The sequence below is a fragment of the Lagenorhynchus albirostris genome, chromosome 8 (assembly GCF_949774975.1).
Source record: "Lagenorhynchus albirostris chromosome 8, mLagAlb1.1, whole genome shotgun sequence".
NCBI lineage: Eukaryota > Metazoa > Chordata > Mammalia > Artiodactyla > Delphinidae > Lagenorhynchus > Lagenorhynchus albirostris.
Window position 1 is genome coordinate 12,964,355 of NC_083102.1, and position 25,809 is coordinate 12,990,163.

Consider the following 25,809-nt stretch of genomic DNA (forward strand, 5'->3'; position numbering starts at 1 on the left):
ATTAGCTACAGGCGTTTCCACCCGGGGCTGAACGCATGTCCGCGGGGTTGTCACCGCCAGCCCCGGTCCAGCCCCACGCCCGCGCCAGACACCCGACACACACCCACCTCCACTTGCCTCCACCTCCCTCCTCAGCGGGAGAAGAAAAAAGAAAATTGACTGATCCTTTCCAGACAAGAGGAACAGAATTTTCATGGGTGGGGGGGGGGTGGTGCTTAATAGACATTTTGAAAACGCCCAGGGCCTCGCGCTTTGAGGAGGGGAAGTGGGGTTAAACGAAACCTCGGTGCGGGCTTTGTCCTTATCCGGTGGGGGCTGGATTTGGGCTCTGCGAGGGCTCTGAGAGGTGTCGCGGGTAGACCCCAGACCTTGAGCGAGTGGGCCCCGAGCGAGCCCAGCTTCATCCCCACACACACACCGCCCGGCTCACGTGAGACAGCGCCGCAGGGCTGGGAGCCTCCCTCCCAGGTCGAAACCTTAGGTTCTTCACTCTAAGCCTCACCCCTCATTTTCACCCTCATTCCAAAGGCGAGGGCCTGCACTGTCGGGTAAAGAGCTGCCCTGGGGAGTAAGAGAGGGTCCGGCACCCTGCTTTGAACAGCTGGGCCTGCGATGCAAAATGAGCGCACCTCCACCATATTCTTTTTGTCTTTTTTCCTCCTTCCTGCATTTTGAAAATCGCGAACGAGGCGTTTCAGTGCCATCTAGTGGGGGAGGGGTGTGCCTCGCTTTTCGTCCCTGATGCTGCAATGGGACTCGCTGAAGGGACAGCTGAACCCGAGGATGTCCGCTCGGGTTCCTGGGTGCCCCACTGGTCGCGGGCTGCAGGCATATCCCCTCTGCCAGATCCCGGTCCCGGGAGCTAAGGCGGAGCTAAGCGACTTTGGCCACAATGTCTTCTCACCTTTCTTTCTACACTCCTCTTACCCGCTCTCCCTCCGTCAACCGTGAAAAAAACAGAAACAAGTGCAGACACTTCGTACACAGGCAGGCAATGTCTTAAATTTCTGGAGCTATTTTCTTCGGTAAAGCCCAGAGCACTTTTAGCTTAGCAGTATGCCTGCCTTTGACAATAGGAAGGAGGCAGAAAGGCGAAATGACATCTACAAGGTCACTCGGGAAGCTGGGGCACAGCCAGCAGTAGAGCCTCAGTCTCCTAGTACCCAACTCTCCTGCCCCTGAGAACCAGCTGAAAGAGGTGCACCTAAGACCTCTGGAAGCCCAGGCAGCTTCTATTCGCAATAAATGTACTTGTTCATTTTGTCTGTATTCTTCCTCTCTCTGCCATTATTCCACTCCTTTCTTGGGCTTGCTTTTTAACTTTTTCTCCTCGCCTGTGCCTTAGGCCTGCTTCCAATGATGTGCCTTGCCCCTCCCTCATGGTCCTCCTGAGCAGTCCTGCGGGGGGAAGGGAGCAAAATGCACAATGTCATCATCTTTTCTGAACATCATTAAAATTGTATTTTGAAATGTTTGTCCTCCATCCCCAAAATCCTATGAAAGACACTGATTAGAGGCCTTCTTTAAAGTGCAACGTTCTTGGACAGCCCTAAACCATTTGGAGATGATCCTGGTCTTTGGGGCTAAAAAGATGGTGGATTCTTCCTCTAGACTATATGACTACAGGATTTTCTTTTCTCAACTGAGTGATCTACATTTCTTCCCTCTGTCTTCTTCCAATTCCTCATTAGTTACGGCTTCACAGTCTCTGTATTTCCAACCTAATCCTTCCCATTCGCTGGCCTAGGATCACAGAAGCTCAAAATTGGAAGGAACTGGCCTAGGATCACAGAAGCTCAAAATTGGAAGGAACTTTAGAGTTACCCACACAATAACACATGAATCTCTTCAAGAACATTTCCAAAAAAAGTGACTGACCAGCTTCTGCTAGCACACTTGCAGTGATAGAAAAATCACTGTCTTGGGGGACTTCCCTGGTGGTCCAGTGTTAAAGAATCCGCCTTACAATGCAGGGCATGCGGGTTCGATGTCTGGTCAGGGAACTAAGACCCCACATGCCATGGGGCAACTAAGCCCATGCACCACAACTACTGAGCTCGCGAGCCTCAGATAGAGAGCCCACGTGCTGCAGACTACAGAGCCCACACGTCCTGGAGCCTACGCACCACAACTAGAGAGAGAAAACCCGCAAACCACAGCTAGAGAGAAGACCACGCTGCAACAAAAGATCCCGCATGCCTCAAGGAAGATCCCGCGTGCCGCAACTAAGACCCGACACCACCAAAAATAAATAAATCTTTAAAAAAAGAAAAAGAAAAATCACTGTCTTGGAAAGCACTACTGGATGGTGCATGTGGTTACACAGGTCTTCCTTATCCTAAGTCTTATCCTAGGTCCCTGGAATTCTACCCATTGGCCTTCGAGAAGCCCACAGATACCTGATCCCTCTTCCATATAATGGTCTTTCTCATATTTGACATCAGCCACCATGTTCTCTCTAAGCCTTCTTCCCTCCAAGCTAAATATTCTTTCTTCATGTCCTCCTTGTGCTTGCTCCTACTGGGTTTCTAATACCTCCTGATGGTTAGTGCTTCCTGCATCAGATCGTGCTCCTGGATCTAACAGTCATGGCATGACCCATGTAGAACCAAAGATCCTCACCTCCTCTTCTAGGAGACTACAAGTCATCCCTTTGGAATGCTATCCTAGGATCTTGCCCCGAAATGACATTAAGATCATTTGCAATTTGTGAAATCTACATTTTTGAAATTTGGAATTCTATTTGCACACACACACACACACAGGCATACACACACATCTATTTTTAAGTTCACATTCTCCAGGATTTCTCCAAGGTCAACATCAGAGATTCAGAGAAATCATTAAAACTTCTTTCAGTTTCCTGGGGTACAGCTCACACAGAGCAGATAGATGCTCTCCTATAATTTTTTCACCCATTGTGAACTATCTTCAGTTATCACAGTTGTTCTATCCTACACCCCACCTTCAGTCTGAAAATCACTCTCCTTGACATTGTCAATTGGAAGCAAAATAAAGGTTGATGAGGTGTGCTTTCTCTTAGCCGTCCATCAAGATTACATCTTTGCCCAGAGAAAAGGCCCTCTGTATATTCTTATTTCTATTGTCCTAATTAACTTTGGACATTATTTGAAACCCAAAAGTTATCTTCCACTTTAGCCCTCCTGACAAAGTCCCCCAAGTCTGTGACGCGCTAGTACTTATGCTTGAATAGGTACACTTCTTTCCTTATGAAGATCTTCTTCCTAAATCCCTCCTCATCAGAGTCATATTGGTGTGATACCTACCTTCCTCCTTTTTTTCCTTATTAGGGTCATTATGGCAAAAGGCTATTTTCATCTCACCCCTGGGTTTCTAAGTCCACTCCTTGCTTTTATTTTCGTCTTCCTCCACCACAGCATCATATTAATCTTCTTAAATTCTACAGTCCTTTACTCAAAATTCTGCAGTGATTTCATTTTGCCTGTACAGTAAAGCTCAAACTCCATACCCCACATAAAGCCCCACAAAGGCTTCAGCCAGTTTTCTAAAGCTGACCGTCACATTCCCTTAGACACACCCTCTGTTCTAACCAGGCAGCCCTCTAGACATATTTTGAAAAGCCCCACATTGGCATCACTCCTTTTGCCCATAAATATTTAATTGCTCTGCTTTTTAAAGTTCTTACAATTACAGGTGCCTCATATCAATAGGTCAAATAAATATCATTTGATCATCTCACTAGAAGCTGAAAAGACAACCAATTAAACCCAACAAACATTCTTGATATTTAAAAGCTCTTCCTATACCAGGAATGGTTTAAAATGAATAAGATCATCTCCTGCATAAAGAAGTATTTCAAACTAGTAGGAATAAAACAAATAACACAACAGGAAACCGGGCAAAGGTTATAAAAAGACAATTTACAGAAGAAGAAATTCAAATGGGAAATTAACATATGGGAAAAAACTCAATCTCATTAGTAATCAGGGAATACAGTTTTTTTAAATACTGCTTTTTACCCATCAGATGGGAAAAAAGTACATGTCTGTTAATGTCAAGTGTTGGCCAGGGCATAAGGAAACGTGCTCCCATGCAAGGCTGATAGGAGAGTAAACTGACATTGCCACACTGGAGGACAATTTGGAGGAGCTGTTAAGATGAAAAATACAGGCTTGTTATAACCCAGCGGATGTGCTTCTAGGTATTTAGCCTGCAGAGCACTTGTATAACAGGCAAAGAGTATATTCATTATACTACCTATATTAGTTTCCTAGCGTTTCTATGACAAAGTATCACAAACTATGTGTCTTAAAACATCAGAAATGTATCGTCACACAGTCCTAGAGGCTAGAAGTCCAAAATCAAGTTGTTAGCAGGACATGCTCCCTCTGGAACCTGTAGGGGACAATCCTTCCTGGCCTCTTCTAACCTCCAGGGTCTGCTGGCAATTCTTGACATTTCCCAGTTTACAGATGCTTCACTCCAGTCTTTGCTTGTGTCAGCACATGAACATCTTCTCTCACATCATCCTTTCCTCTGTCTCCAAATTTCTCTTTTCTTATAAGGACACTAGTCTCATTGGATTAAGAGCCTAGCCTACTCCAGCATAACCTCATCTTAACGAATTACATCTACAATGACACTGTTTCTAAATAAGGCCATATTTTGAGGGCATGAGGATAAGGACTTCAACATACCTTTTGGGGGGGGGACACTATTTAACCCATGACTTTACCTTTCATGTAAAAAAGAAAGGGACATAAGAAAATATTCATGTGTCTGCTTATTTGTGCAAAATTAAAGGATGATGGAAGAACCAAGAAGCCAAGCAGGCAACAGGAAGTTGATAGCAAAAAGCCACTACCACCCCACAGCTGAAGGCAGGCTCACCTCCAACAAGGAGCTCAGGACGAGCATACAAATGGAGGCCCACATACCATATGTCTAAATGTTTAAAAGGCAGAAGTCAAGTGAAAAATTGTTAACTAAGAATTTTCTATCGTTCTACCTTTATGATGACAGAAATTTCAAATATGTGTAAAGTTATGGTTTTTGTATGAAAAAAGTTGGCAAAATATCAAAGACAACCAAATTAATTATTATTGCTCATGCATTGATGGGCCAACAACGTGAAAGTGAGTAAAATAAAGACTTTGTAATTAACTTGTAATATGTGTATCATAAGACTTAACCTTCTTGACTTTTGTTTCAGAAAAATCATTCTATTGTTGTAACCAGGATTTTCACATAACATTATATTCCATAGATGATAATGCCAAATGTTTCTGACAACTGTTTTTGATTCACTGTAGTTTCTAGATAGTTTTTTTTTAATTAATTTCAATTTGGAGAAACTTTACTGAGGCAATAGCACTTCTATTGGAAGTGTCAATAAAATTCTTAAAGCAATACTTGCATTTGGAATTTTACATGTTACATTCAAGCATTGTAACAATCACATATGACAAATTATTGTTAATGCAAAAAATACTATATTACTTTCACCATATAAATCATTATCACATACAGCATGATTTTTACTATCTCTTAAAGTAACATCTATATCCACACAATATTTATTAAGTTCTTCTTTCAAATATTTAAATGTCAGAATGAAGAAAACCAAAAATTGCAGTACATTGCTTAATTTATTCAAATCTCTCTACAAGACCATAACTTGATCAATAATGGTTGGAAAATAGTTACTACAGACATTACTTTGGGATTAATTGTATGTGAATCTTCTTTAAAATCATAAAAACATTTGCATTTCCTTGTTCTAATTTCCTTATATTTTTTTGGAATATCACTTTTGGTTCTACATAGTTCATTTCTACTTAGAAAACCATTTTCTTTACAATTTTAAAATATTTTAATCCCTTTAAGTGAGAAATTGCAAAATTTAGATATGCTTTTTTATATTAAAAATAGCAAGCAACAGTTCATATCAAAAACTTTTCGATAGCACAAATCCAAAGTTAATTTCATTTTCCACCAAAGACCACATTTTGCTCTGTATTTAAAGATCTTCTATTGTTTCATTTAGCTATCCTAGTATATCTTATACCCTCTCTCAATTAAATTTAATGGCTTTAACAACATTTAATTGACATTTCCATTATATGTCTTAAGTGGCTATAAAGTCAAATTTAAATGTATTTCATCTATGGATAGATTCAAGACATATCATAAATAATTTTTGAGTTTCCCCAAAGAACTTCATGACTATTCGCTCAGTTGAGGTCACATCGCTAGAAACAAATTCAAACTATGTTCCACACAAGAATATTTCTGGATCGGGGGCCAAAATTCAGATTAGGTCTAGAGAAATACACTGGTAGTTTAAGAGCAATACGAATTGCAAGAGCATAATGTTATAAAAAGTTCCTCAGTTACTGTGTGCTACTGTTCAAAATACCATGCTAATTCATGTGTAACTCCAGAGCCATGAATTGGAACACAAAGGGAAGCAAGAAAACGGATGCTCATCACTCCTGGGAAATGATACTTCCTTATTCAAAAATCTACTGTGGGCCTGCTCTCTGGGAGGAAGACTTTGACAAGTTAATCATTTCATCTTTTCTTTTATCAACGTGCCTCCACTCTCAGATCCTCTCAGCACTCCAAAGCAGTATCTATCGCCAACATCAGCAGCAACTCAACCCGCATAGCTTAAAGGCATTCAGATGCAGTTGCCTTTTGTCTTGAGGACACAGGGCAAGAGGTATAGATAAGCATCTCCTTGGGGCCTGTTCTGTGTTAACCAGAAGAACAGATGTTTTGGGTTGCAAGCCATGCTATGCCAGTACTGATGCCGGATCCCAAGACATAAAGGCAACCATGAGGTCTTCAACAGTTATTTTGTGTGTGTTTGTGATATGTGGGCCCTCTAAAACAAGGGGTCTAGGGCAAGGGCGCTCTTGCTGGGGACTGACGGCAGCCTAGCTGGAGGAACAAAAAGAGGTCCTGAGGCCAGGAACCAGATTCACCCAACAGATGCTGGAACCATGGAAACACTTGACCGGCCAGAGATGGAACCATGAATTGAGGCAGCTGTGGCTGGAGTTGTTACCTGCGGCAGAGAATAGGGGAGAGATACTCTGGATGCTCCCTTTCTTTTGTTCGTTAATCTCTTCCCAGGACCTCCCATTGGCTGAACCCAGATGGACACCAGCTGACATGGGAGCCTCAGGATATGTAGCCTACAAATGTCAGCCCCCTGCAGTAGAACTGAGCAAGGAAAATCAAGGAACAAATCTGAGGGCAAACAGGCCAGGATGGACTGGCCCAGAGGGGATATTTCCATAAAATCAGGACAAAGACAAGTATGCTCTCTCTACCACCACTATTTAATATTAGGGCGGTGAGGGGTGGTAATGAAAACTCAAAAGAAAAAAACCAAAAAACTATTAACACCAATAAGGGAGTTCAATAAGATGGCCTGATATGAGAAACATACACAGGAATCAATACATTCTAATATAATAACAACTAATTGTTAGAACAACTACTGGAAAAGTATCCTATGCACAGTAACAACAACAAACAAAAGACACCCTATAATATACTGAAGTGTAACAGTTACAAAGAAAGTGAAGGCTTTAAAACCACAAAATTTTATCGATAGACATAAATGACCTGAAAAGATGTAGAAACCTACCATGTTCCTGAATGAAACAACTCAAAACTGTTAAAATGCCAATGCTTTACAAAATCATTCATATATTTACCACAGTTCCAATCATAATTTCAATAGGTTTTATTGAAACCTAGGTATTTATTGGAAAATAATTCTAAAGTGCATCTGTAAATATCTACTAGTGAGAATAGTTATTTTTCTGTGATAATTTCTCTCTCATAAGTATGTATGTATGTATGTATGTATGTATTTTTGGCTGCACTGGATGTTCGTTGCTGCGCGTGGGCTTTCTATAGTTGTGGCGAGCGGGGGGTGGGGGGCGGCTATTCTTCATTGCGGTGCGCGGGCTTCTCATTGCGGTGGCTTCTCTTGTTGCGGAGCACAGGCTCTAGGAGCGCAGGCTCAGTAGTTGTGGCTTGCGGGCTCTAGAGCACAGGCTCAGTAGTTGTGGTGCACGGGCTTAGTTGCTCTGTGGCATGTGGGATCTTCCCCACCAGGGCTCGAACCCATGTCCCGTGCACTGACAGGCAGATTCTTAACCACTGCACCACCAGGGAAGTCCATCTCATAAGTATTTTTAAAAGCCACAATATTTTAAACTGTGTGATTATCTGCTTCTCAGACTCTGTAATTCTTCCCCAGGAGCCCCAGGATTTTTTTTATAAATAAAAAGAATAAGAAACCTGATCTAATCATTCACCAAAAATCATGGCACACGTGATTTGTATGAAATTAGACCTCTTGGGGACAACAATTCCACAGGATCTGGAAATGTGATGAGTAGACACACCTCTCCCAGGCAGGCTTTGACCAGTACAGGTGCACTGCAATGCCACCCAGCCAATGCAATACCCTGAGGTTTTCCAGGCATCAACCTCCTGGACTGAGGACTCCCTTTGGGAAAAGGAATCACTCTTCAACTAAGGCCTGTGCAAGACTTGAAGGTACTGCCCAGGATATTGCATTACAGGGCGCTCACATGGCTACAGCCTGTAATAGGCGACACAGACACAGAAACCACTCCTTCATAACATAAGCAAGCTAACATAACAAAAGCGAGCTGCCTTTGTCAAGTTTACCATTTCATATGCGCCAAGCAACTAAGCCCACTGGGAAGAGCCCCCTCCTAGAAGGTAATAAAAAGCATCCTACCAGAGAGCATCCTCCACCCAACGCATCCTTGGTCCTTTAGTCCCGCTGCAGTTGATCTCAATGGTACCCCATGGACGGCAAACCAGAGCTTCACGAACAGCCAGAGGACCTTGGAAATATAAAGTGCTCACAAAGAATCTATTTGAAGGGTATAACTGGATAAGTACTCAAAAATGAAAGTTCAAATATTTACACTGAAGTATTATTTCTAATAGGATTCACAAATGTCCAGCAATAGGGGTAGATGAGTAAATCATAATACAGTCATTCAATAAAAGGATAAGCAGCCATCAAAAATAATGTTTTGGAGGAGTATTTTTTTAACATCTTTATTGGAGTATAATTGCTTTACAAAGTTGTGTTAGTTTCTGCTGTATAGCAAAGTGAACCAGCTATACATACACACATATCCCCATATCTCCTCCCTCTTGCATCTCCCTCCCACCCTCCCTATCCCACCCCTCTAGGTGGTTGCAAAGCACCCAGCTGATCTCCCTGTGCTATGCAGCTGCTTCCCACTAGCTATCTATTTTACACTTGGTAGTGTATATATGTCAATCCTACTGTCTCACTTCATACCAGCTTACTCTTCCCCTGCCCCATGTCCTCAACTCCATTCTCTACGTCTGCGTCTTTATTCCTGTCCTGCTCCTAGGTTCATTAGAACCATTTTTTTTTTTTTAGATTCCATACATATGTGTTAGCATACAGTATTTGTTTTTCTCTTTCTGACTTACTTCACTCTGTATGACAGACTCTAGGTCCATCCAGCTCACTACAAATAACTCAGTTTCATTTCTTTTTATGGCTGAGTAATATTCCATTGTATATATGTACCACATCTTCTTTATCCATTCGTCTGTCAATGGACACTTAGGTTGCTTCCATGTCCTGGCTATTGTAAATAGTGCTGCAGTGAACACTGTGGTACATGACTCTTTTTGAATTATGCTTTTCTCAGGGTATATGTCCAGTAGTAGGATTGCTGGGTCATATGGTAGTTCTAATTTAGTTTTTTAAGGAACCTCCATAGTGTTCTCCTGGAGGAGTATTTTTAAATGTAGAAAGACACTCCAGAGATACTGGTAAGTGCAAAGAGTAGGATATAAAACCATGGATTTTCCAAATTTCATAAAGAAAAACAAATGACAAGGACATACACCAAAATGTTAGGATTATTTCTGGATTATTTTCTCTTTAAAGGTTTTTGTATTTTCTAGGTTTTATATAATGAGCATGTATTACTTAATTACCTAGAACAGTCATATTAAGACAGTAAAGGTACTCAAATTCAAACTTTTATATGTATGATTAATTGCCCATGCAGATAGGCTTCCCCAGGTTCCAAAATGAACAAATTCATTCAAAAGTACAAAACCAATCAAAGAGTCACTGACATCCAAAATTAAAAGTATTCTCCTTAGAGACAATTCTGCTTCTAAGTGATTTGAACTGTATATTTTCACCCTATTCTTTTTGAAAGTGAAGATTCTTTTCAGGAAAAAATTACGAGTCGTGGTTTTTCCAGGGTTCTCTGCTCATTGCAAGCCAAAAGCCATCTCCTCCCTCAACTGGATCCTTATGCATCAGTCTGACAAGCACATGCCATAGAGAAACACAGGTATGGTACAGGACCTGAAATGATTTTGCCAAGGTTAGAAGGCAGGTTACTGAGTGACCTGATGGGAGTGGTGCTCTAACCCAAGCCAAGTGAGAGCACCCAGAACTAAAATCACAGGAACACAGTCAATGAGCAAGTTGATGGGACCCAAAACATCCACTAAATGAAGGAGGACAAACAGCCAGAAAGGAAGCAGGAACTGTGGTCCAAAAGCAAGATTCTAGACCAGGACAAGGATAGTCCTGCCAGGAAAACCAGAACCTCTGCAATTAACTCAGACAACTGGAAGGGAGGGCAGGTCAGAAGGACAGTTATGAGCATCCAGCCCCCCATTTGTTGGCTGCCTAATTTGTGCCAAGCATTGAACAGAGGACTTTTCATTTGATCATCAAAATTCTATAAACCTGTATTATGTACTTTTGTCAGATGAAGGGAGCCACTCAGTAATTTGCCCAAGTTCATCCAGGTGGTAAATAATGGATGTTAATAACTAATCCAAGTCCATTTTCAAATAACACTATACCACTTCATGGGTAATCCAAGTACTTTATAACAGGGTATTTCCAATTCCTCATAATAGCACTGTCATTCATTTCACTATGCATAAGCTACAATCACCAAATACCTTGTTTCTATTATTATTTTGAGCAAACTATTATGTTAGATTAAGAATGAGAAAAATAAAAGATTTATATTACCTTTATTTATTCCTTCTCTAATGCTCTTCCTTTCTTTATGAGGCCCGAGTTTCTGACCTGTATCATTTTTCTTTCTAAGAACTTCTTTGGCTGGGGAAGGGGGTCGGGTTGCAAAGGGAGGGTTCCTGAAGAACTTCTTTTAAGAAGAAGGTGGGTCTACTGGCAACACATTCTCAACTACCGCTAACCAAGCAATCACTAACTGGGCAAATTATTTAACTTGTCTCATTCCGTGGCTTCTACAAATATGAAATTATCATCAAACATTTTTCCTGTTCTGAATTTCCAGAATTCTAAGGACAATTTTATAAATTAAGTCAAATAGCTTACTCACTAGGGTAAATATTAATGGGAAACATAGAAAAGGCTTTGTTTCAAGTGAAAAATCTTTTTTATACAAATAATCACTCCTTCAAATAATCATTTCATAAATATTACTTCTCAAATACCAGCTTCTCTTAAAGTGAAACTCATTTAAATGACTCTGCTTTTCCTGTATCAGTAAGTACAGAAAATCTACAATGTAAAGGTCAGTAAACTGTGGACTTTAGAGAAAGGTTTAAAAAAAATTTTTTTTAACTAAAAAAAGGAGGTGGTACATTTCTAATATTTTCACTTTGCTTTAGTGGCTAGCAAATGTATTTGGACCCAGAATTTACTCTGGAGCATGGATGTTGGATATGAAGGCTTTTAAAGGAAAAGTCGGACTTGATGAAATGGAAGGGAAAGGAAAACATTGCAGTAGGACAAATTAACACAGTGAGGCAATATAGTTAATCCTTGACATTGCAGATTTAGCATTTGAGGTTTAGTTTCCTCTTTAATGATCCTAAAGTCTGCATCCTGTGGTAATAGATAATTTTGCTAAAACATTAATTTTCAGAATCCTATGCCCCAAGCAGCTGGTGCATGATCCCAGCACCCAAATTCCACTGCAGCATCTTCAGTCCTTGACTTGTCATTATGGACGTGCGCACTCTCACATGTGCATTTAGGAAGGAATTATATGCTACAATGGCAATTAATAATTAGGGATCCATGAAGGTCTCTAGGAGATCTCAAGAAACATGAAGCTTTACTCTATTTTTAAAAAGAAAAAGAAATAGATAATAGATAGATAGATTTTTTAAGATAATTTTTTTTTTTTTTTGCGGTACGCGGGCCTCTCACTGTTGTGGCCTCTCCCGTTGCGGAGCACAGGCTCCGGACGCACAGGCTCAGCGCCCATGGCTCATGGGCCCAGCCGCTCCGCAGCATGTGGGATCTTCCCAGACCAGGGCACGAACCTGTGTCCCCTGCATCGGCAGGCGGACCCTCAACCACTGCGCCCCCAGGGAAGCCCTAAGATAAATTTTTTAAAACAGTGGTACAAGCTACCATGAATAATACAAAGCTCCATAGTCTGTTTTGCAATGTCAGGTAACTGTCCTGTTGCAAGTGACAGAAACTCAACTCAAACTGGCATCAGCAAAGGGTTTTGGTTTGTTATTGAAAAGTCTCAGGATGCATGATTTTCAGTGAGCCTGGAGCCCAAATGATGTTATCAGGATGACAGCGTTTCCTTCCCTCTTGGCACTGCTCTCACTGTTGGCTTCATTCTCATTCTCCACTCGGCAGCTCTCTGGGCTCCCATCCTCCCTACTGTATTCTAGCAGAGAAGACAGTGCCTTTTTCTAATACCTCCCCTATGAGTCCTGGGTTCACACTGATTGGATCAAGTTGGGTCACTGTCCACTCCTGATGAGTCAGACTTTGGTCATATGTTCCACGTCTGGTGCCAGAAAAGCCTCACCCGATCCAAAATCCACAGGGTTGAGTCACGGGGAAAGGTTCACCAGAGGAAATTCAGGATGGTCTGACCCACAGGAAGAGCAAATGTGTGATGGGTGACCAAAACAGTCGCTGTTGCCTATGGATGTTTAAGATAAAACTGAAGTAACCTGTGGCTGCTATGGTGAGAGTTGGATCCTAAACAACCGTAGTTTCAGTATCAGACTCTCCTGTTTGGAAAGCAAGGGAAGGTCCAGGGCTCTGGCGAACGCGAGTGTTCCAGGAACTGTGGCAAAATGTAGCTGCTCCATGGTTTTCCCAAGAAAATGTCCCAACACCCCTTTAGTATCTGTTGCCTCTCTGTGTTCAGAAATTTAACTATTAATGTAATTGTCAGAGAAATCCTGCTGATGGTCAAGCCTTCTGTGTGTATTGGCGACCATGTTTTTTCGCTAAGCCAGCCTTTAGTGAAGTCAACCCTTGAACAATACAAGTTGTTCATACACACACAGATTCTTTTCAGTCAATGAGTACTACAGGACCACACAATACAAGGTTAGTTGAATCTGAGAATAGGGAACTGGGGATTTGGAGGGCTGACCATAAAGTTATGCATGGATTTTCCACTGTGAGGAAGGTCGCACCCCTAACCTCCGCATTGTTCAAGGGTCAACTGTACTTCCACATTTATTTGTCAATGTGTTTATTTTTGTATTACTAGCAAGACCCAGGAGTGCCTACATTTATTACATGTTCATTTTTGTATAAAAGCAACTTGGGATAAAGAGCCAAATAAATTTTAGGGGGGAAAACTTATTTTATGTTACTAGAGTTTTTGGACTAGCATTAGGCTATGCAGAAAACTGACACTATGTTTTAAACTCCCCGGCCTCAACCAGGAGAAAGTCCACTTGTATCTCAAAAGGATCAGTAGGGCTTCCCTGGTGGCGCAGTGGTTGAGAGTCCGCCTGCCGATGCAGGGGACACGGGTTTGTGCCCCGGTCCGGGAGGATCCCACATGCCGCAGAGTGGCTGGGCCCGTGAGCCATGGCCGCTGAGCCTGCGCGTCTGGAGCCTGTGCTCTGCAACGGGAGAGGCCACAGCAGTGAGAGGCCTGCGTACCGCAAAAAAAAAAAAAAAAAAGGATGAGTGACTCAGAGTGTGAAGAACCACTGGCTTAAGCCCATGACCTGCAGAGCACCATACTGCCCGTCTCACTGGGAGGGTGATTGGGCATGAGAGTGACATGCAAGGGCTGTGGAGACAGATTCAGAGTTAACCCAGCTCTACTCTGTGACCTTAGGCAAGTTATGTAGTCTCTCTGTGCCTCATTTCTCTCATCTGTAACATAAGAATAAAATAGCTCCTACCTCAAAGGATTGGGGTAAGAATTAAAGGAGATAATTCATGTTGAGTATTTAAACCAGTAACCAATGTGTAGTAAGTATTAAATAATTATTAATATAACTGTATATATTGGTTTTCATGTTTCTCTTCTCTGAGTTTAAAAACTCTATTTGTAACAATATAACTTATCCACAGTTCATCCAACCTCAATGTCAATCACCCACCATATTATTTACATAATGAGAACTTATGCATGTGGAATTTGGGATTAAAATTTTTTTAATAAAAAATATTTTATTTAATATACATATATATAGCACTGACTGTGTATTGAGACTGTTATTAAATACTTCACTATATCAAACCATTTAATCCTCATAATAATTTTATGAGGTAGGTTCTACTATTATCTAACTTTATAGATGAGGGAACTGAGCACAGAGAAGTTAAGTAACTTGCCTAAGGCCACACAGCTAGTAAAGTTTAGATTTAGGATTTGAACCCTGACAGTCTGATTCCAGAGTCCAGGTCCTTAACCACTTTACCATTTACTTTTCGTCTTTGCTATTCAGTTGACAGAGAAGGAAGTGTTGAAAGAGAGAAAAAAAATTATCAGCTTCTCACATTTATTAAGCATCTACTGTGCTGGAGCTTTCACACCTACTTATTTCAATACTTTAATCACCATTAGTACTTTTAAGAATAACCATAAAAAGATTTTTATAGAGTGCTTAAATACCAGAATTTATTTCATTTAATCCTCTAACAGCCCTATGAAACAGATGTTATTATTATTGCCATTTTACAGATGGAGAAAGTAAAGGTATAAAAGGTTAAGTAACTTGCCCAAAGTCATGTGGGTAATAAGTAGTAAAGCTGGGCTTCAAACCTAGGTTGTCTGGCTCTAAAACTCTTGTGTTTAGCCGCAACACAAATACTCTCCTATCTCCTTAACCATGTGGGGTAGGTACTACGATGCTATCATTAATAAGTCACACGAATACTTATTCAGAATCCACTCAGAGGATACTGACCACTGGCACTATTATCTATCACTCTGAAGATGGGAAAATGAAGCCACAGAGACTAAATAGATACGAGGCTGCCACAATGAAGCGTCAGTCTCGTCACTGGGAAAGCTAACTGCAGGCAAATTTGTGAAGCAAATGAGTATTTCCTTTCGGGTTTCTAAACTCTCTTTCAAACCCTTTTCTCACTAGTAACTCTGATTCCCCACGGTGCTATTGGAAAATAATATATTCTCTCCAAATTATTATGACTCAGTTAAGAACTCAAAATGGGTTGGAGAGGATATGATGAAATATAAATGTGGAGTTCCAAGAATGCTAATGCTGTCAAGTAGACAGTTCAAAGGCAAAATGTTTCAGTTAAATAAGAATTTCTAACATTCTGATGTATGGCTGAGGACAAGAACTCCTGCCACCCAGGGCAGAATAGTGGAGGAAACTAGAAACTTTGAGAGAACTTCTGGATTCAGAAATTAAGAAATATGGAAAACATTCTAAGAGCAGACAACTCAGAGATTCGGATATAATGATAACAAATGTCCAAGTAGAGTTTAATTTCTGTTGACCAAGTCCAGAGATACATACCAAGGTTTAGGTAACTCCTAGGAAGGCAGGTTCAACCTTAAACTGAGAGGAATGAGTAATGGCAAACACCATGTGGTTCACACATTATATTTATTAATTCTCACGATGGTCTTGCTAAATAGCCATTACCAACCTGTTTTATTGATGAGGAAAATAGCTAAAAGAGTATCTAGATCTCTTAAGTACGGGACATAGGATTCAGACCTAGTTCTATCTGATTCCGAAACTTTTGTTTTTAACCATGCTGCCCCCTGGAGCAGAAAAAGAGCATGCCTCTTCGAGGATCGCAAAATCCACCCCAATGGTGGGATACAAAGGGGAACTTCCAAAAGCTAGAGTGAGAAGGAGTGGGTCAACGCAGCAGACAATGAGCCAAGCTAACATAAGAGTGTGTGCCTAGGGCTTCCCTGGTGGCACAGTGGTTAAGAATCTGCCAGCCAATGCAGGGGACATGGGTTCGAGCCCTGGGCCGAGAAGATCCCACATATCGTGGAGCATCTAAGCCTGTGTGCCACAACTACTAAGCCTGTGCTCTAGAGCCCGCGAGCCACAACTACTGAAGTCCGCACATCTAGAGCCTGTGCTCCACAACAAGAGAAGCTGCTGCAATGAGAAACCTGCACACCACAATGAAGAGTAGCCCTCACTCGCCACAACTAGAGAAAGCCTGCTCGCAACAACAAAGACCCAATGCAGCCAAATAAATAAATAAATAAATTTATTTATTTTAAAAAAATACATTAACCAATTAAGAAAAAGATAAAGAGTGCGTGCCTGCAATTTACACAAGGCATCATGCCCCTTAAACAAGAGACCTTCTAAATGGCCCATGGGCTATGCTAGACTGTGTTGATTTCCTGTGCAAGTGATCTAAATGATAAGATTCCTGGTCACTAATGGAAACATGTTTTTCAATAACCTCTGTGATGACAACATCTTTGGATCCTTTTTCTCTGGTATTGACAGGTGTGACTTTTTGCTCTCTCAGAGTTATAACAGTTCCAGGATTTGGGTTTGGGTTTAAGAGTCAGAAGACCATATTGCCCCAGATTTGGATATTCATGAGTCATCAGGCCAAATTACCATGATAATGTTACTGCTTATTCACACTGGTCCCGAAAAAGGCTGATTTTATTTTAAATAAGCAAAAGAAAGTCCCAATCTTTTAGACATGTATGCTGAAATACATGCATGTGAAATCATATGCCATCTATGATTTGCTTCAAAATAATATTAAAGGAGGGGAAGATGGGCCATGAAATCGGGTGATGGGTACATAGGGGTTCATTCTGTCACTCTTTCTGCTTGTGTATATGTTTAAAATTTTCTATTAAAAAAACTTTTAATACATTCTTGCCACTAAGTTTTTGTTTACAATATTGTATCAGCCTGCTATGCACTTCCCTTCCTCTTTCTGAAAATGCAGGTCCCATCTTCTCTGTGATTCTTTCTCTAGCTATGCTAGCTCACAGGGTTCTCACCCTCCTCAGAAGTCATCATTTCTTTAAATGCACATAGTAGGAAAGAAGACAGGTTTAAAATCAATATGCTAAGGGGCTTCCCTGGTGGAGCAGTGGTTAAGAATCCACCTGCCAATGCAGGGGACACAGGTTCGAGCCCTGGACCGAGAAGATCCCACATGCCATGGAGCAACTAAGCCTGTGCACCACAACTACTGAGCCTGCATTCTCGAGCCTGCAAGCCACCACTACTGACCCCATGTGCCATAACTAATGAAGCCTGCCTACCTAGACCCCGTGCTCTGCAACAAGAGAAGCCACTGCAATGAGAAGCCCGTGCACCACAACAAAGAGTAGCTCCCACTTGCCGTGACTAGAGAAAGCCCGTGCGCAGCAACAAGGACCCAATATAGCCAAAAAGAAAATAAATAAATTTATTAAAAAAATAATGAAGTAGATTAAAATCAATATGCTAAGTATCCACATTTATAAGTAGTAAAAACCAAAAAAAAAGCAACAAATTCAACCCAAACAGAAAAGAAGATAATAAACATAGATGAAAACAATAAAATAGAAAACAAACATACAGTAGACAAGATTATCTAAGCCAAAGGTTGGTTCTCTGAAAATGGATAACCCAGGGCCTACTGTGACAATAAAAAGTTAGGCTACATGGAACACTAATGATGAAAAATCTGGAAGATAAATTAAGGAAACACTCCCATTTACCACTGCAACAAAAAGAATAAAATACCTACGAATAAAACTACCTAAGGAGACAAAAGACCTGTACACAGAAAACTAAAAGACACCGATGAAAGAAATTAAAGATGATACAAACAGATGGAGAGATATACTATGTTCTTGGATTGGAAGAATCAACACTGTGAAAATGACTATAATACCCAAAGCAATCTACAGATTCAATGCAATCCCTATCAAACTACCACTGGCATTTTTCACAGAACTAGAACAAAAAATTCCACACTTTGTATGGAAACACAAAAGACCCTGAATAGCCAAAACAATCTTGAGAAAGAAAAACAGAGCTGGAGGAATCAGGCTGCCAGACTTCAGACTATACTACAAAGCTACAATAATCAAAACAGTATGGTACTGGCACAAAAACAGAAATACAGATCAATGGAACAGGATAGAAAGCCCAGAGATACACCCATGCACATATGGTCACCTTATCTTTGATAAAGGAGGCAAGAATATACAATGGAGAAAAGACAGCGTCTTCAATAAGTGGTGCTGGGGAAACTGGACAGCTACATGTAAAAGAATGAAATTAGACCACTTCCTAACACCATACACAAAAATAAACTCAAAATGGATTAAAGACATAAATGTAAGGCCAGAGAGTATAAAACTCTTAGAGGAAACCATAGGCAGAACACTCTATGACATAAATCACAGCAAGATCCTTTTTGACCCATCTCTTAGAGAAATGGAAATAAAACCAAAAATAAACAAATGGGACCTAATGAAATTTAAAAGCTTTTGCACAGCAAAGGAAACCATAAACAAGACCAAAAGACAACCCTTAGAATGGGAGAAAATATTTGCAAATGTAGAAACTGACAAAGGATTAATCTCCAAAATATACAGGCAGCTCATGCAGCTCAATATCAAAATCACAAACACCCCAATCTAAAAATGGGCAGAAGACCTAAATAGACATTTCTCCAAAGAAGATATAAAGATTGCCAACAAACACATGAAAAGATGCTCAACATCACTAATCATTAGAGAAATGCAAATCAAAACTACAATGAGGTATCATCTCACACCAGTCAGAATGGCCATCATCAAAAAATCTACAAACAATGAATGCTGGAGAGGATGTGGAGAAAAGGGAACCCTCCTGAACTGTTGGTGGGAATGTAAGTTGATACAGCCACTATGGAGAACAGTATGGAGGTTCCTTAAAAAACTAAAAACAGAACTACCATATGATCCAGCAATCCCACTACTGGGCATATACCCTGAGAAAACCATAATTCAAAAAGAGTCATGTACCAAAATGTTCATTGCAGCTCTATTTACAATAGCCAGGACATGGAAGCACCCTAAGTGTCCATCAACAGATGAATGGATAAAGAAGATGTGGTACATATATACAATGGAATATTACTCAGCCATAAAAAGAAATGAAATTGAGCTATTTGGAATGAGGTGGATGGACCTAGAGTCTGTCATACAGAGTGAAGTAAGTCAGAAAGAGAAAAACAAATACCGTATGCTAACACATATATATGGAATCTAAGAAAAAAAAAGGTCATGAAGAACCTAGGGGTAAGATGGGAATAAGGACACAGACCTACTAGAGAATGGACTTGAGGATATGGGGAGGGGGAGGGGGAGGCTGTGACAGAGTGAGAGAGTGGCATGGACATATACACACTACCAAACGTAAAATGTATAGCTGGTGGGAGGCAGCCGCATAGCACAGGGAGATCAGCTCGGTGGTTTGTGACAGCCTAGAGGGGTGGGATGGGGGGGTGGGAGGGAGACGCAAGAGGGAGGGGATATGGGAGCATGTGTATATGTATAACTGATTCACTTTGTTATGGGGCAGAAACTAACACACCATTGTAAAGCAATTATACTCCAATAAAGATATTAAAAAAAAAAAGAAACTAACACAACACTGTAAAGCAATTTTACTCCAATAAAGATGTCAAAAAAAAAGGGGGGGGGAAGCAAAAAGCCATAATCTGATAAATAATGTCTACAGTAAACCTCAGCAAGCATTATATTTAATGGTAAAGAATTGGAAGCTTCCTCTTTCTGAAATCAGGTGCAAAATGAGATTCCCGTTATCATTTCTATTAAACATTTTATTGAAGTTCTTAAACTGTGAAGAAAGACCAGAAAAAAAATAATATAAGGATGAGAAAAGAAGAAATTAAAGATACGTGGGCTGTTAAGGAAACTAACAATGGATGGTGAAGCATCCCAACTGCCAAAACAGAAGGCTATTACTGCCCATAGGCCTGGAGGGTCCAGAGCAGGAGAGCAGTTAGCAGAGCTCAGCAAGAGCTGTGACTGTAGAGGAGGGCTGCCCAATGGCTTTGGGTAGAAGACGTAGCCACCCAGGCTGGGGAAACTCAAGGGAATAAATACCCCCACCCTCCAATCTCTTGGTGGTGCCTCCCAATGCCTGGGCCCAATGAAATGCAGTCCTAGGAGGTCAGCTCCTACAGCACAGGGCAGGGTGGAAAAGAATGGACAGTACATATGGAGGTGCAAGTGGGAATACCCAGCACATGGGCTTTGAGGTAGTGGTGGGACACTCAGGTTAAAAGTTCCCAGCCCATCCTTAAAGATGTGGGTCTGGAACTCAAAGAGAGTGCAAACAAGACACACTTCCTGCTCTCAGAGAAGCTAAACTGCAGCTAGAGAGGGGGAGGCCAAAAGACTTCAATACATAATTGGGTTAAATGACGTGGGTCAGATTATAAGTACCATACAAATGTAGAGAGGAGGGATATCAGTAAGAACAAAAAACAGTCAGGATGCATATACATGCTACTATATATAAAAGAGATAACTAATAAGGACCTATTATAGAGCACAGGGAACTCTTCTCAATATTCTTAATGACCTATATGGGAAAAGAATTTTTAAAAGAGTGGATACATGTATATGCATAACTGATTCACTTTGCTGTACAGCAGAATCTAGCACAACATTTTAAATCAACTTTATTCCAATAAAAATTTAAAAAAATAAAGGATGATTTCAAGTCAGACATGGAACTTAATCTGAGCCTTCAGGATAGATGGCTTGGTTAAATAGAAAGGAGGGGACAGGACATTCCAGGAAAGAGGAATAACAGTATAATTATAATAACAATCAGCATTTACTAAGAGCTAACTATTTATCAGGCACTGTTCTAAGTGCTTTACCTATAATACTACATTTAATACTCAGAACAAGGGGTGGGATAGGGAGGGTGGGAGGGAGGGAGACGCAAGAGGAAAGAGATTTGGGGATATATGTGTATGTATAGCTGATTGACTTTGTTATAAAGCAGAAACTAAAACACCATTGTAAAGCAATTATACTCCAATAAAGATGTTAAAAATTTTTTTTAATTTAAAATTTTAAATTTTTTAAAAAAAATACTCAGAACAATCCTGTGAAACAGGTACTAGCATCAGTCTGATTTGACCGAGGAGGAAATTAAGGCACATAGAGGTTAAATAACTTGCCCAAGATTTAGGCACAGAAGGGTTAAATAACTTGCCTGAGGTTGCACAGCTAGTAAACGGCTGAGCCAAAATTTGAATCCAGGGAATCTAGCTTCACAGAATATGCTCTTAACCACTCTGCTATAGCACCTCACACCATAAGAACCACTGTAACAGGCTTGGGAATGAGATTATTTTGGAACAGTAAAATAGGTCTGCTAAAGCTAAGCTATGTGGCATCTGCCCTGTTTTAGATGGGCAGTGAGTGGGATTGAAAAATCACTTAAGGATGATGATGATGGTGATGGTGATGCTTATATGCTGCTGCTGCTGCTATGATGACAATGATGATGATGATGATGGGCTTCTAGAATTCCTATGAGCAGATAGCAGACAAGATTCACTGTGAAGGGATGAGGTAATTTCCCCATTAGGAAAGTTTTAAGAAAAAGAAATAGGGAAAAGTACTGAACAAGCAAGTAGTGGGAAGAAACCATGATGTGCTGATAATACAGTGTTTGATTAAGAGAAATTGGCTAAGAAAGAAAGAAAAGCAATTCAATTAATAAAATTAGAAATAGCTAGAGAAGGGCTTCCCTGGTGGCGCAGTGGTTGAGAGTCTGCCTGCCGATGCAGGGGACACGGGTTCGTGCCCCCGTCTGGGAGGATCCCACATGCCGCAGAGCGGCTGGGCCTGTGAGCCATGGCCGCTGAGCCTGAGCATCTGGAGCCTGTGCTCTGCAACGGGAGAGGCCACAACGGTGAGGGGCCCGCGTACCACAAAAAAAAAAAAAAGAAAGAAAGAAATAGCTAGAGAAGAACATTTTTTCAGTCAGACTGGCTTCAAGAATATCTTCTGCATTTACACACACATTCCTTCACATTTCTCAGTTTGGACTATTATAAATAAGGCTGCTATGAACATTTGAATACAAGTCTTTGTGTAAACATATTTTTTCATTTCTCTTGGGTGGAGTGGAATTTTGGGGAATTCTGGTAAGGATATACTTAACATAATAATTTGCCATATTGTGTTCCAAAGTGCCTGTACCATGTTCGAATTCCACTAGCTCCACATCCACACCAACACTTTTATTGTCTGTTTTTAATTTTAGCCATTCTAGTCAGTAAGTTGCCTTTAGTTCGCATTTCCCCGATGTTAAGCATCTTTTCACGTGCTCATTTCCCATCTGTATATCTTCTTTGGTGAAGAGTCTGTTCACATCTTTTGCCCATTTTTAATTGGGTTGTTTGTCTTATTTTTTAGTTGTAGGAGTTCTTTATATTTTCTGACTGGACATGAGTCCTTTATCAGGTATAATTTTTGCAAATATTTTCTCCCAGTTGTGGCTTACCTCTTCATATTTTTAACAGTGTATTTCAAAGATCAGAAGTTTTACATCTTTGATGAAGTACAGTTTATCAACTTTTTATTTTATGGTTTGTATTTTTCATGTCCTGTCCAAGAAGACTTTGCCTAACCTAATGTCACAGTAATCTTCTTGTATACTTTCTCAAAGAAATTTTATAGTTTTTGTTCTTACATTTAGATCTATGATACATTTTGAGTTGATTTCTGTACATGGAAACACAAGGTCTCTGGATTAGACAACAGGCCATTTATTACTCAGAGAGCATCTTAGCACCAGTTCTGATGCCCAGTTCCCCACAGAACAACACAATGAGGGCCTGACGTTACCCTGCAGATGCAACAGCGCTAAAACCAGAGGTGAAGATCCCAAAATTATGAGACTCAGAGTGTATGAAGGGACTGATGGCAATCTCTTCTCAAGAGGATGGGAAAGATTTTTACTCTGGAATGTAAACAGATCATCTCTGGGTAATAGGTGATGAGTTTCCTTTTGTTTTTCCTCTTGTAATTCCCAGATTTCACCCGAGGGTGGCCCAAGTGAGGAACTGTGCAGTAGCACAGGCAGCAAAAAACTCCAAGAGAAACACTGTCTTCCTGTCTTGAGGACCAAGAAAAGGGGAACCTGAGAGCCAGAAAGTATAGGGAAAATGCACTTTTTCCTCTCTTTTTTCTTTTCTAGCCTTGCTGCAAGGTTAGCCCCAATCATGGGGCTGCACTACAGTGCTGGTGGTGGAGCAAGCATCTGAACCCTCAAGAGGTAACTTATCATTCTGAACACAGGAAGTGGGGGAGGGGCCTTGTCATCTAAAGACTGCAGAGGAACCCCTACCATTTTTCTCTCTCCCTTTTTCCTCCCTATTTGGCCCCATGGGTGGCCCCAGTCATGGCAATGCACATAACTAAACTCCTAAAAGAAACATGTCTTTATAGCAGCCAGAGGATGAGGAAAAAAAGAGACCCCTGAGAGCCAGAGAGTGTGAAGGAAATCTCAGAGGGTAGAAACATAGAGAAAGGGAAACATAATTCTCTATATAAACTGACCCATTATGGGGCTCACTCCCTAATCTGCACATGCTTGGAACTGACCCAGGGGACTTCACTGCTGGCACAGTGGTTAAGAATCCGCCTCCCAATGCAGGGGACGCGGGTTCGAGCCCTGGCCCAGGAAGATCCCACATGCCACGGAGCAACTAAGCCCGTGCACCACAACTACTGAGCCTGTGCTCTAGAGCCCATGAGCCACAACTACTGAGCTCACGTGCTGCAACTACTGAAGGCTGCGCGCCTAGAGCCCGTGCCCTACAACAAGAGAAGCCACAACAATGAGAAACCCGCGCACCGCAACGAAGAGTAGCCCCCGCTCGTCGCAACTAGAGAAAGCCCGTGCACAGCAGTGAAGACCCAACGCAGCCAAAAATCAATCTATCAATCAACCAATAATTTAAAAAAAAAAGAACTAACCCAAAGCAGCATTGCAAGGGCTTTGAAAATTGTACTGACATAGAAGCCACACATAACTTGCAATCCAAATATAGCCAAGCTGACTGCCTACTAAAACAAACAAACTGACAAAAAATCAACATTCTCCAGAGAATTTTAACAGGGCTGACAGACTCACTACCTAATATTCGAAATACAAGATACAATCAAAAGTTACTCAACATACAAAAAACCAGGAAACTGTGATCAATTCTCAAGGGAAAAGAAAATTAAGATATGCCAACCCCAAAACAACCTAGATATTGGAAATATCAATTACTTTAAAGTAGTCATCATATCCATGCTTCACAAAGATAAACATTCCTTAAGTGAATAGAAACACAGTTCTTGCAAAATAACAGAATCAATAGCAAAAACTCAAATCGAAATTTTAGGGCTGAAAATAAAATAAACATTTCATCTGAAATAAAAATGTCACTGCAATGGCTTGATAACAGAATAGAGACAGTGAGAAAGGAAAGGGCCAGTGAAATTGAAGATTAGATTGAAAATAGATTATAGAAGTTACCTCATGTGAGAGGGGAATAAAAAAACAGAGCATTAGCAAATAATCTAACATTTGAGTCACTGGAGCCCTAGAAGGACAGGAGAAGCAAATTAGTATAAAAAGAATTTTTGAAAAAATAATGGCCAAAACTTCCCTAATTTGGTGAAAGACACAAATGTACAGATTCAAGAAGCTCAGGAAACCCAAACAGGATAAATGCAAAAAAAAAAAAAAAGGCAGATTCATCAAATCAAACTTCTAAAGACCAAAGGTTTCTTTTTTTCTTAAATCTTAAAACTTCACACATTACATATAAGGGAACAACCATTTGAATTATTGCTGATTTCTCATCAGAAACTATGGAGAGCAGAAGATAGTGGAATAACATTTTTAAGAGCTGAATGAAAACAACTATCAACCCAGAATTCTATATTCAGTGAAAATACCTTTAAGGAATGACAGTGAAATAAAGACATTCTCTTGGGCTTCCCTGGTGGCGCAGTGGTTGAGAGTCCACCTGCCAATGCAGGGGACACGGGTTCGTGCACCGGTCCGGGAAGATCCCACATGCTGCGGAGCGGCTGGGCCCGTGAGCCATGGCCGCTGAGCCTGCGCGTCCTGAGCCTGTGGTCCGCAACGAGAGAGGCCACAACAGCGAGAGGCCTGCGTACCGCAAAAAAAATAAATAAATAAAGACATTCTCACATGAAGCAAAAATAAAAGAATTTGTCACAAGCAGATCTGCTCTAAAAAAAGTGATAAAAGAAGTTCTTTAGGCTGAAAGGAAATTATACTAGAGGGACACTTGGAACTTCAGGAATGAAGGAAGAACACAGAAATGGTAAATATCTGGGTAAATATAATAGATGATTTTTCTTCTTTTTTAAAAATATGTATGACTTGAGAACAGAAGTTATAACCTTCTCCAGTTTTCAATATATGTACATGTACTACTTCAGACAACTG

At 40.7% G+C, this 25,809-nt stretch overlaps 1 long non-coding RNA gene across 1 annotated transcript; it reads right to left on the reverse strand.

The window, feature by feature from the left end:
- Positions 1-980: 980 nt before the first annotated feature.
- On the reverse strand, positions 981-25,461 carry LOC132524103 (uncharacterized). The gene is made up of 2 exons (XR_009541793.1): positions 25,290-25,461; positions 981-1,398 (listed from the first exon to the last, which is right to left on the reverse strand). It is a non-coding gene; the product is annotated as an uncharacterized LOC132524103 (long non-coding RNA).
- Positions 25,462-25,809: the final 348 nt, after the last annotated feature.